Source organism: Leucoraja erinacea, chromosome 4 (assembly GCF_028641065.1).
Source record: "Leucoraja erinacea ecotype New England chromosome 4, Leri_hhj_1, whole genome shotgun sequence".
Taxonomy (NCBI): Eukaryota; Metazoa; Chordata; class Chondrichthyes; order Rajiformes; family Rajidae; genus Leucoraja; species Leucoraja erinaceus.
Window position 1 is genome coordinate 99,011,725 of NC_073380.1, and position 12,214 is coordinate 99,023,938.

Genomic DNA, 12,214 nt, shown 5'->3' on the forward strand with positions numbered 1-12,214 from the left:
ATCTGAACTCTCAGGATTTGTTTCACTTCTATCATATTCCAGAGACCTAGCTATAGCAGAAATTCAGCCCCAGTTGCTAGTTCGATGTATGCTCTCAAATACTGGCTACTGCCTGGAATCACCTACACAAATTTGATTACAGTCAATAGAACAAAATATATGGCAGCTGAAAATTTCACGAAAGTTTAGTGCGAAAAAGGACACACTTCACCACTCAACTTATTCCCCTCCTCTTGCTGATGCATATTCAGCCAGTGACTGAGCTATCCACCAGGAAGGTCGCAGTTTCAGTCTATCCGCCAGATTTTGTTGAAATGGTGGCTCTTGGCAAACCTGAGACAGTGTGAAAGATGGCATTTAAAAAAACCAAGATATCTGTCTCTGTTGCTCCCCAGCTACAAATATTTCCAAGTGATTGCTCAAGGTCAGAATTGTGCTTGGCTGTGATATCCTCTCAGATTTAACTATTGAATAGTCAGTCATACAGCATGGAAACGGGCCCTTCGCCCCCCCAACTTTCCCAATGTCAACCAAGATGCCTCATCTACACTAGTCCCAGCTGCCCGCCTCATATTCCTCCAAACCTTTCCTATCTACGTACCTGTCCAAATGTCTTTTGAATATTGCTTTAGTAACATAGAAAATAGGTGCAGGAGGAGGCCATTCGCCCCCTGGAGCCAGCACCGCCATTCATTGTGATCATGACTGATCGTCCCCTATCAATAACCCGTGCCTGCCTTCTCCCCATATCCCTTGACTCCACTAGCCCCTAGAGCTCTATTTAACTCTCTCTTAAATCCATCCAGTGATTTGGCCTCGACTGCCCTCTGTGGCAGGGAATTCCATACATTCACAACTCTCTGGGTGAAAACGTTTTTTCTCACCTCAGTCTTAAATGACTTAAATCCCCTTTACTCTAAGACTGTGGCCCCTGGTTCTGGACTCGCCCAACATTGGGAACATTTTTTCCTGCATCTACCTTGTCCATTCCTTTTATAATTTTATACGTTTCTATAAGATATCCCCTCATCCTTCTAAACTTCAGTGAATACAAGCCTAGTCTTTTCAATCTTTCCTCATATGACAGTCCCCCCATCCCAGGGATCAATCTCATGAACCTACGCTGCACTGCCTCAATCACAAGGATGTCCTTCCTCAAATTAGGAGACCAAAACTGTACACAATACTCCAGATGTGGTCTCACCAGAGCCCTATACAACTGCAGAAGAACCTCTTTACTCCTATACTGAAACCCTCTGAAGTACCTGCCTCACTACCTCCTCTAGCAGCAGTTAGTGAATATGGCCATTCACATCGGTGCTCAAGGAGAACCAGAGTGAACCAAACCCTATCAAGGAACAAACCTAGGAATGATATAACCATATAACCATATAACAATTACAGCACGGAAACAGGCCATCTCGGCCCTACAAATTCGTGCCGAACAACTTTTTTTCCCCTTAGTCCCACCTGCCTGCACTCATACCATAACCCTCCATTCCCTTCTCATCCATATGCCTATCCAATTTATTTTTAAATGATACCAATGAACCTGCCTCCACCACTTCCACTGGAAGCTCATTCCACGCCGCTACCACTCTCTGAGTAAAGAAGTTCCCCCTCATATTACCCCTAAACTTCTGTCCCTTAATTCTGAAGTCATGTCCTCTTGTTTGAATCTTCCCTATTCTCAAAGGGAAAAGCTTGTCCACATCAACTCTGTCTATCCCTCTCATCATTTTAAAGACCTCTATCAGGTCCTCCCTTAACCTTCTGCGCTCCAGAGAATAAAGACCTAACTTATTCAATCTATCTCTGTAACTTAGTTGTTGAAACCCAGGCAACATTCTAGTAAATCACCTCCTTCAATGATAGTGAAAAAGAAAACACAATTGCTAGCATTGCCTCTTAACTGGATCCACCTTTATAGATCACAGGCCTTGTATCAATATCTTACCAACTAGCTATTCTTTGTGACTCATGCCTTTAAGCTGTTCAGACTTTCAAAAGAAGATTCATCAATGCTAATAAATTAAAAAAACTGCACACAGGGTTTAAAATGTATTGCCCAGTCAGTGTTCCGGATGAGGTCAGAGCTGACCTCGAATCAAACTTGTGATGCTCCTGGCCTTTTTGTTATTAAATTACATCGGGTAGTGCCTTTAACCACCAGGTTGTTGCTGCAACTCATAATTTAATTTTAAGTACAGTAGCAAGTTACTGAATTACGGCATAAAGAACAAATGATGTAATTGTATCAAGAGAGAATATTAGCCAAAAGTCTGAAGCTGCCTCATTATACTTCACTGAAATCAAAGTATGAAATTGGGAAAAGTGAAACGTCACAATTACCCTGAAATTAACACCAAGAAATTGACACCCTTAAATTGCATCTTTTTGGCACCATGTAGACTTAGAATTTCAAAGCACCTTTAAGAGTAAATTACACAATAAATCAGAAAGACATGAGCATTTGTGTCCATTGAACATTACCGAAATAATACAGAGTGGGCAGGTTATGATGTTGACCAGTGTGTAGTTACCCCAGCTCATATCCCCCAGCAACATCATCACTTAACTTAATTCTAATACTAAATATATATCTACTGCAAAGGGGAAACCCTTCATCAATGCTACATAATCAGTTATACAAAATGGAAACTGGCCTTTCATCGCAACTCATCGATGCCAATCAAGATTCCAGGCTAAAAGACTGACTGACTCTCGATCGGAACGCCTGTTGAATGTTTAGTAGAGTGTTAAATTTGTTCACGATATATGTATTTTTATTTCTATTTATTTTTACTGCACACTGAAACACTGGTTGAGCAACGTTTTTTTGTTTCCTCTGGGTATGTGAATACTCAGGAAATGACAATAAAGATATACAATACAATATTTACCCTATCTACAACCCTCATGATTTTATACATCTCCGAGATCACCATCAGCCTCCTGCACTCCTAGAAAGCCCAATCAATTCTTACAACTCAATCTCTCCGGCCCATGCCACAACCTTATAATCTTTTTTGCACCCTCTCTAGCTTAAATCACATCCTTCCTGAAATGCACACATTACAGCAAGTGTAGTCTAAGCAACATTTTACGCAACTGTATCATGACACTGCAACTCTTATAACTCAATGCCATGGCCAATGAAGGCACCCTGTCTGCTAAAGTCACTACTTTCAGGGAATTATATACTTGTATCCTAGATCTATCGGCCGAACAACACTGCCCGGCCTCTGCTTTCATAGTGCATCATCTGCCACCATTTAATTCCCAAAATGCATTTTTTGAAATGCATTTTGGACGTTTATGCAAAATGTGTTTGAAAATCTGTGAATCAAAGTCATACTTCCAGGAAACAGGCATTTGGCCAATCGCATTTGCACCGATCAAACTTCCATTAGCTGTGAGGAGGATGCTAGGAGGCTGCAAGGTGACTTGGATAGGCTGGGTGAGTGGGCAAATGCATGGCAGATGCAGTATAATGTGGATAAATGTGAGGTTATCCACTTTGGTGGCAAAAATAGGAAAGTAGATTATTATCTGAATGGTGGCCGATTAGGAAAGGAGGAGATGCAATGAGACCTGGGTGTCATGGTACACCAGTCATTAAAAGTAGGCATGCAGGTGCAGCAGGCAGTAAAGAAGGCGAATGGTATGTTAGCATTCATAGCAAATGGATTTGAGTATAGGAGCAGGGAGGTTCTACTGCAGTTGTACAGGGTCTCAGTGAGACCACACCTGGAGTATTGCGTACAGTTTTGGTCTCCTACTCTGAGGAAAGACGTTCTTGCCATAGTGGGAGTACAGAGATGGTTCACCAGACTGATTCCTGGGATGTCAGGACTTTCATATGAAGAAAGACTGGATAGACTCGGTTTGTACTCGCTAGAATTTAGAAGATTGAGGGGGGATCTTATAGAAACTTACAAAATTCTTAAGGGGTTGGACAGGCTAGATGCAGGAAGATTGTTCCCGATGTTGGGGAAGTCCAGGACAAGGGGTCACAGTTTAAGGATAAGGGGGAAATCTTTTAGGACCGAGATGAGGAAAACTTTTTTCACACAGAGACTGGTGAATCTCTGGAATTCTCTGCCGCAGAAGGTAGTTGAGGCCAGTTTATTGGCTATATTTAAGAGGGAGTTAGATGTGGCCCTTGTGGCTAAAGGGATCAGGGGGTATGGAGAGAAGGCAGGAACAGGATACTGAGTTGGATGATCAGCGATGATCATATTGAATGGCGGTACAGGCTCGAAGGGCCGAATGGCCTACTCCTGCACCTATTTTCTATGTTTCTATTATATTCACCCCAATTTTCTCCTCACATCCCCACACACTCCCTCCACAATTTTCCATAAGGCCACATAGTAGTCAATTGAACTATGAACAAGCACATATTTCAATCAATCAAAATGTTATTGTCATTCAGAAATACATCAATAAATGCAATTCTGAACGAACTTTCGTTGCATTTGGCTCCCCGTGCAACACAAAATAACAGAAGGATACAATAGATAAAAAGATAAAAAGGATAATAGTGGCGGCACATTATATGGAATTCAAGAGTCTGATGGCTCGGGGGAAGAAGCTGTTGCAAAACCTGGCCGTTCTGCTCCTTATACTACGATATATTTTGCCCGAGGGCAGCAGAGTGAACAATCCATGATGGAGATGTGTGGGGTCCTTTATAATACTGCTGGCCTTGGCCAAGCAACGTTTGCTCGCAATGTCCCCGATTGTGGGGAGGGAAGTCCTGATGATTTGGCATGCAGGATGAAACAAGCACTTTCAAAAGTTTCAAATTCTGCTCATCCACTGAAAGTGATGAGGCAAATGTTGAATGATGTTTTATTGATCTCAGATTTTCTCCATTAAATTGGTGTCAAGGTGATATTGGCAATGGATTTTGTGTTTGGCACCTCCCAGTCAAGTGCTGGAGATATCTGCAAAACGTTGCAGTTAGACATCCGTTATTGCATTAAGTCCCGGATGTTCTATAAACACGTAAAACTAGATTTCTACCTCAAATAATAACGATCACAAGACATTGTCATGATTGCTGATGTACCCATCGTGCAGGATGCCGCAGACTGTATGCATAATCCGTTAGGATTCCATATATCAACTTGCCCCATTGCAGTATAAAAAATCCACTGCTGGCCAAATTCCATTGTGCCATTAAACTTTCAGCTAGCACAGCCAACCAAAAGATAACCGCTGAGCAATTTGGGTTATCCAGTGACTCCAGTTTCAAAGCAACATACGCATGCGCAACAAGTATTCACTGAAGTTCATGCTACTATATAGCACATCTGATATAGTAGACCATCAGTGCATAGTAATAATTCATCTGTTGCTCGGATTACCAAGAGTGCCTAGTCAAGCAGGAGTCAAGCTATACAGTAGGCTCCTGTTCAATTCACAACCTCAGATATGATGATGCTGTCCTCATCTCCACTATACACAGCAAACAGTATATATCACAGCTACAGTTCGTCACCATGTATCAAGCGCTCCAATCTTACTTATCAGCACATTGGGGTGGGAGATTGCAACCTTCACGTGGTCTGCTCTGCTTAGATGAATGCAATCAACCTGGCATGCACAATCAAGTAAGATCAAATAGAACAAGTTGTCCTACAACTTTAGGCTGTGCACACCGTACGCAAGAAGATCAGCACATCCATTTGTTCCAGATACAAAAATTAAACGTCACTTATTCAAACCTCATTCATAAATAAGATTGTGCCATATTTCATACAGATGTCAACTAATCAGACAAGCAAAATTGTCCACGCGCATTTGATTGTGCAAGTACTCCTACACATGTGCAGCTCGGCACCCGAGCATTGTTGATGACTGGCAGCTAAATCACACTGGAGGAGATCAGAGAGAGAGACCTGAAGCATGACCTCCAGCAACTAGAACCAGGAATAATTGTGGAGTGGATCATCTTAGCAAGGTTGGGCAAGAGTCGGAGCTGACTGAATGCAAACATAGGACACTGAAGAGCAGCAGCCATTGTCTTTCTGTGGAAGGAATGTACATTGTGCCCCATGCAGAAACTTATAACGATCTCACTGTTGAGGTGTCACCTCAACAGTACTATGTAAATTTGCTGGATAAAAAGTTTCAAGAATGCTGTAACACCTTTCAACACCCAGTACACGAATAATTTCAGCAGACCAGTGTGCAGGATACCACGTATTGCAGTTGAGTTTGTGGTATAACCCAACTGACCCAACATCACAGTTGACTTCCTAGGTTTGCAGTTCAAGTTTCCAGCTAAGCAAGGTATCAACAGTAAAGGATCCACCATAAATTCTAAGAACAGGGTTTCTGAAAGACTTCCAAATGTACCAACCAACCGTTATGGTGCACTTTACCTGCAAGTTGTTCCACTGCAGCCTCCTCACCAGCACTCACATGCAATCTCAACCTCACCTAATGAATAACCTCCCACTACCCTGCAGGCCACTCATGTCTTGTCACTTGCGGTGCTTGCCACAGTATGTAGTGTCAGCATGTGAGCTGGTGGGTGCAAGTGTGAGATTGAGTGATTGCGTGAGTTTGCCATCACAGTCCTCTTGGGCTTCCTCCACTGCCCAGCCAGGATGCAACTCTGGAATATCTGAAATGAAAGGGGGACAAGGTAGACACTGTGTAATAGGAGAATGCATGTGCATGCTCATACTACCAGCAGCTTATAATCAGGTGGGGGCTGCAGAAGATGCAAGAAACACAGTTAGTTAAAGAGATATCATTGTCCAGCAGCAGGTCTGAAGCCATCAAAAAAACTCAGCAACTGCCGTCCCAGCACAATTTTTCCTTTGAGATACAATATGCAGGCAAACCTTGTCCACTTTCGTTGGTTCTTGCAGCTTCCACCTGTGTGGCACCCTGCCCTGTATTAGAGAGGTGTGTCTGTCACTCACTGTGTTTGGCTGGTCCGACTGTATTTATTTTGATTCATTTCTTCATTTAATTAATTAAAGCAAATTTATTTTTTTGAATAATGGGCATTGTATGCAATTTGCAACCTGGGTGCATGGTTGCCGCTGTTCCACGTGAGTAACAATGAGAACAAGCACATGATCATCAGATTGATAGAAAGAATTGGTACGTTATTGATCGATGTGCAAAAAAAATGGAACGATGCCCAATGTTAGTGGTGCAGTTGATAGCATTTATACATGATAGCAAATGTTGCATTTGATAAAACACTCACTGGCCTCCACCACTAATGTGTGGCCACTGAATAACTTGCAGTACTGCATCCAGCTGTTCAGCTCGTGACACCTGCCACTGACCTCCACACTATTCTTCTCACAGTACATTTGTGCGTATTTCTTGAGGCTCCTGCATTTCCTCCATCAAGGCCTCCCATCCAACTTCCAAATGCAATTATAACACTTGCCCTTATCCCGTGTAAAATCTATAACATTCCCCGGGCCATATTCACTGTGTACATGACTGCTAGCACCTGGTGCAATTGTACGCACCACCCCTTTAAGAAGTACAGGTTAATACTAAACACTGCAAGCTACACTTAACTGGGAATAGCCACTCACAACACCGATCCCTACAGGCATATCCAGCTATTCAAGAACATGCTTTAGTGTTGGCCACTCATCGAAATCCACATTTTTGGTGCCTGCACAATTTCGCTCCCTTGAATGAATGAAAGAATACTCCCTCATTTTTAAGGAATTCTCTGCAACAGATAATACAGGAAACATTGTGCACTTCAAACATCTGTTAGAGAGTAATTATAATTGTCGCTCCATGTCTCAGTCGCCAATGTTTTTTTTATCCAGTTTATACAATATTTTGGGTGCCAAATGTCGACCACAACCCATTCATCTCTTAATTTATGCATTGTCTCAGCTTTATGCAGATCAAAGACGATTAAACCAAGTGTGAACGAGGTAATTGAAAATGTTATCTTGCATTAATGCTGATGATTTGTTTACATGAAGCCATTAAAACACAAATATCTTGGTGCATTTTGAATGTTAGCAGGCACGCTTATAATTTATATATAGGTAGCAATTCTGTAGACAGTGTTTGAATGATTCAGATTCAGATTCAATTCAGACATTCTCAACTGATATTACACTTGATGAAAGCATACATCAGCAAACCTGCCACCATTTTCAACATTCTAAGAGGCTGTCCCACTTTGGCGATTTTTTAGGCAACTGCCGGCGACTGCCATAGTCGACTGGACCCCCCCCCCCCTTCCACCACGACAATGTCTGCGACAAGCTACAACAACCAAGCACCTAGTCGATGTCAAGCTACAGCAAGCTACCAACACCCGGCGACCCATTAGGCTATCCACCTATGACCACACCTACAGCAACCTACGCCCACACAGGCAACAACCGAAGTCAACCTACGCCCACCCTCGACAAGCTACGACCCTGTCGGCGACAACTGAAGACAATTCAGTCGCCGGTACCTGTCGCCTGTTGATGTTGGTAGTCGCCAATGGAATTCACCAAAGTCAGCACCGGCCACAACATACGTCACCTTGCGACAACCTACGTCAGGAGAAGTCAAGCTATGCTCATTGGCGTCAAGCCACTGCCACCAACATTTTTTGAATATGTTGAAAATCCAGCGGCGACCAGAAAGATGCTAAGACTCTTTGGGTGACTGGGGAGACTACTCACGACCATACAGGCGACACCCCGGCGACCATATGGCGACAGCCTAATCGCCTGAAGTCGCCTAAAAGGGACCGGCCCTTAAGGCTTCAATCGGCTTTGTACAAAATTACTTCTAACTATGCAAACATAATGATTCAAAGTCATTAGCATCTCTCCTGACATTCAAGACAACACAGCACTGATTGATTAGACTTCAAGTTTATTAAAAGGAAGAGCAAACAGTCAAAGAGAGAAGTAATCTTTGGGAGAGGGCAAAACATTCCTTAGAAACATAGAAACATAGAAATTAGGTCCAGGAGTAGGCCATTCGGCCCTTCGAGCCTGCACCGCCATTCAATATGATCATGGCTGATCATCCAACTCAGTATCCCGTACCTGCCTTTTCTCCATACCCTCTGATCCCCTTAGCCACAAGGGCCACATCTAACTCCCTCTTAAATATAGCAAATGAACTGGCCTCGACTACCCTCTGTGGCAGAGAGTTCCAGAGATTCACCATTCTCTGTGTGAAAAAAAGTTATTCTCATCTCGGTTTTAAAGGATTTCCCCCTTATCCTTAAGCTGTGACCCCTTGTCCTGGACTTCCCCAACATAAGGAGCAATCTTCCTGCATCTAGCCTGTCCAACCCCTTAAGAATTTTGTAAGTTTCTATAAGATCCCCTCTCAATCTCCTAAATTCTAGAGAGTATAAACCAAGTCTATCCAGTCTTTCTTCATAAGACAGTCCTGACATCCCAGGAATCAGTCTGGTGAACCTTCTCTGTACTCCCTCTGTGGCACTAATGTCCTTCCTCAGATTTGGAGACCAAAACTGTACGCAATACTCCAGGTGTGGTCTCACCAAGACCCTGTACAACTGCAGTAGAACCTCCCTGCTCCTATACTCAAATCCTTAGGCCTAGTTTCTCCCCACACCACTCCCACCCTACCCCCAATATTAGTGCCTCTGGGCTCCATCACTAAACCCACCTGCAACACAAGACCATCAGTTTCAGCTTTACAACATCATGAAATGAACCGACCCTTTGCTAAGGAAATGCTGCATCGTGCCAGGATACAAGGGTTCATAAGGTCTTAAGTGACAGGAGCAGAATTAGGCTATTCGGCTCCATCAAGTCTACACCACCATTCAATCATGGCTGATCTATCTCTCCCTCCTAACCCCATTCTCCTGCCTTCTCCCCATAACCTCTGATGCCCAGGTTGGAGAGCATTGGGAACAGGAAGATCAAAAGATGCAAAGGGAGGATCCGTAGGATCAGAGGACAAAGTGGATAATTACTGGGAAGGAAGAAGAGAATCAAGCACGTGTGGAAGGTGGAGGCAGAATAGGATGAAGGGCGGGTGTAAGGAGATGAGGGATCAGCAGGACACTGAAGGAGAAATTAGGTCAGAGGATTTAATGGGTACAAGGGGAGTAAATGAGGAAGTGGCACAAAGCAAGGATGTCAGTGCTGGAGTTCATCTATGTATGCTGCTATGTATGTGTGCATATTTAGTTTGCCAGGTGCCTATGCATGTCAACAAAAATGCAGCAGAGCTTGGTCCCCAATTATCTTTGACCCACTTGCCACTCCATCAAAGACCTCGGCATTGAAGGCTCTGCACTCAGCTGGCTCCGTTCCTACCTTTCCAACAGATCCCACTTCATCTCTCTCCACAACCACACCTCTGCTACAGCCACAGTCACTCAAGGCGTTCCCCAAGGCTCCATACTCGGCCCCCTCCTCTTCATCATCTACATCCTCCCCCTTGGTCAGATACTCCGCCACTTCAACCTGGACTTCCACTGTTACGCTGATGACACCCAGATCTACCTTGGCACCAAATCCCCCCCCTTTTCCCATATCAACTCCTGTTTGTCAGCTATAAAAACCTGGATGCAACATAACTTCCTCAAACTCAACAGCGATGACAGAATTCCTCCTCATAGGCTCCAAAGCCACACTCAGCAAAATCAATAACCCCACTCTCACCATCGACGGCACCACTGTCTCCCCATCTCCCCAGGCCCGCAACCTTGGCGTGATCTTTGATTCCACCCTCTCCCTTGAGCCTCACATCCGCCATGTCATTAAAACCTCCTTCTTTCATCTCCGCAACATCGCCAAACTCAGACCCTCTCTCACACCGCCCGCTGCTGAAAGACTCATCCATGCCTTCACCTCCTCCCGACTGGACTATTGCAACTCACTTCTCCTTGGCATCAGCTCCACCTACATCAACCGACTCCAACTGGTCCAGAATGCAGCCGCCCGACTCATCACCCACACCAAATCCTGGCATCACATCACTCCAGTCCTCAAACAACTTCACTGGCTTCCCATCTCCCACCGGATCACCTACAAAATCCTGATCCTCACCTACAAAGCCCTCCACCATCTGGCTCCCCCATATCTCACTGACCTCCTCTCCCCCTACCAACCCTCACGGTCCCTCAGATCCACATCAGCCGGTCTCCTCTCCATCCACAAGTCCAACCTCCGCAGTTTTGGGGACAGAGCCTTCTCCAGGGCAGCTCCCAGGCTCTGGAACTCCCTCCCCCAACTGATCCGCAATTCCGTGTCCCTCACCATCTTCCAGTCCCGCCTCAAGGCCCATCTTTTCACCTCTGCCTATCCTTAGCCCCACATCCCCCTCCCCTTTCATCTGTGCATTAATTGCCTCATATTGTGTTTTGAATTGAATTCTGTCTTTAATTTGTGTGCTAGTCATGTCTCTACTACTTATTTCATTCCCCTTACATGTTTTTCCTCTACCTGCTAAATCTTTGTAAGGTGTCCTTGAGACTTTTGAAAGGCGCCCATAAATAAAATTTATTATTATTATTATTATCATTATCAAAATCTTACTCTGTGAAGCCCCATTTTAAGTTAAGTCAGGCAGTGGCAGCATCCACTCCATAATAGGAGTCAGGACCGAGACAATTAAGACTTTTATGGACAGTCCCAACAACATCTGACCCAATTTCCCTCCGCTATTGCTCAAACACTTTGATATTGACGTTGCAACTCTAAGTGAGACACAGTGGACAGATCGAAGAATAAGGCATTGAGTATATTTCTTTGCCTGGAAGGGCAAACCAAAAAAAGAAACATTGTCTCGACCCAAAGCGGCACAGTTTCTGCACAGATGCTGCTTGACCTGCAGAGTTACTCCAGCTTTTTGTGGCTGTTTGTGGTATAAACCAGCATATGCAGTACCTTCCTACACAAGAAACATGGTCTCCTTGGAATGGAAATCCACAATAATTAATCTCTTGTTTTCTACCAAAAACACCAGAACTAGTTTGATGAGATCCACAACCCAATTAACAGTAAAAGTAAGTCATTCTTGGATTGGAAACTCCACCCTATTTCAAGGGAAATAAAACAATTCTGAAAGCACATGAAAGCTGAAGTCCAATTGGAAACCCGTGACCTAAAGAACATGATGATGAGTGAAAATAGCACAGTGAATCCAGCAACTTGCTCATAACCACAACATGCACGGCTTCTTCAGTGCTGTCACTGTCTGCAGGGAAAACCCT

At 44.0% G+C, this 12,214-nt stretch overlaps 1 protein-coding gene across 2 annotated transcripts in view; it reads right to left on the reverse strand.

Moving 5' to 3' along the window:
* grhl2b (grainyhead-like transcription factor 2b) overlaps positions 1-12,214 on the reverse strand; it is a 167,675-nt gene that overhangs the window by 121,940 nt on the left and 33,521 nt on the right. The gene's annotated exons all lie outside the window — the stretch shown is intronic.